Source organism: Rattus norvegicus, chromosome 7, assembly GCF_036323735.1.
Source record: "Rattus norvegicus strain BN/NHsdMcwi chromosome 7, GRCr8, whole genome shotgun sequence".
Lineage (NCBI taxonomy): Eukaryota > Metazoa > Chordata > Mammalia > Rodentia > Muridae > Rattus > Rattus norvegicus.
The window spans coordinates 88,081,070-88,082,805 of record NC_086025.1 but is presented as its reverse complement, the minus strand read 5'-3'; positions in this window follow the sequence as shown (position 1 = coordinate 88,082,805).

Genomic DNA, 1,736 nt, shown 5'->3' with positions numbered 1-1,736 from the left:
CCTGCTTCTAGGTCTAACAAGCTTTTAAATCCATTTAACACTTTTGTTCTCAGCATTTGTAAAGTTTCTCTCTCTCTCTCTCTCTCTCTCTCTGTGTGTGTGTGTGTGGTCTTCATGTATGTGTGTGTATGCATGTTCACATGTGTTTGAGTATGTGTGCAAGTATGTACAGGTACAAGTATGGAGGTTGATGTTAGCTTTCTTTCTCCAGTGATATACACACTATGGCCCTTCCATACTATGGCCAAGTTTCTCAGCTCATCCTGGAACTTGCCATTTAGGGCAGGTCTGACTAACCATTTTGCCCTGGGGAACCCAGTCCCTGTCCACCTACAATGCACTGGACTAAGGATATTTGGGCAGCCAGGCCCACCCAGCCTTAATATGGACCCAGTTGTTCTAAACTTCTGGCCCTCATACTGATTGAGAAATAACTTCAACTTACTTATTCATTTTTCTCAGAGTTTGTAATTTTCATTTATCAAAATTCAGTCTTGGGTGGGTGAAATGGATTAGAGGGGAAGGTGCTAGTTTTGCAAGTCTGGTAACCTGAGTATGATCTACAGCAACTGTATAAAGGTAGAGGGGGAGAGCTGCCTCAACAAAGCTGTCCTATGACTTCTAAAAATTCACACCAGCATGCATGTGCATGCATGCACATGTGCAACACACACACACACACACACACACACACACACACACACACACTGTATAAAAATTCATTCTAAGTCATGTGTATTTTTCTTATCTTAGCATGTTTTGTTTCTCATGGTTTCCTGAGCACAGAGAATGTAATTATAGTAGTTACAGGAATAGTTCATTATTACTGATATTCTTTGATGTATTTCTAGTTTTATTAGTTTATAAATGCTTATCCTCCATGATGTTTCTGCAAAATTCAGTTGCTTGGGTTTTTTTCCCTTATTATGGATTTATTGCATTTTTCTGCTCATTTGGGCACTTAGAATTATACTTTGTATAGGAAGATTTTACAGTTTTTGGGTGCTGGATTTCTGAAGCATTCTTTTAAAAATCCTTGAGCCTTATTCGGAGACATACTCATTATTACTATTATTAATTTATTATTGGTGGTGGTTGTGGTTCTGCTGGTTTTGTTTTTGAGACAGGGTGTCTCTGCGTAGCCCTGACTGTCCTAGAACTCACTCTGTAAACCAGGCTGGCCTTGAAATCACAAGAGATGGGCCTGGCTCTGCTTCCCACGTGTTGGGATCAAAGCATGCACCATCATTGCCCAGCTACAGTGGCATAATTACATTTGTGGGAAAAAGAAGAAAGTTTCTTGAAAAGTGTATTATCATTATTTGTCACAAAGTTTAGTGGTAATACTTTCCCCTGAATTATTGTAGAGAAGGAGCACTATTTAGTCTACTTTTTCTCTACTACAGAGGAAAGACATCTGTAGTTTGGTGTCCTTTGGCATTTTGCATCTGTCTGTTGGGAACTTGCAAATTCTAATCCTTGGTTGAACTCTGTGCACTGTTCCTGTAGTTATTTTAGGTTCTTCTTCCCAAGCTCTAAGTATTTCCCTTATGGAGATCCAGAGTGGTAAATATTCGCCTGGACATCTAGAGGGGCTCTCTGCAACATCCTGAGGGGCTGTCTATGCTTCATTCACCAGAAGGCATGGCTCAGAGTTAGACTGGGGCTTCTAATCAAATATGATCTAGATCTTAGGTGGGTCTTCCTACTTAAAACAATCCAATCAAGAAAAATTC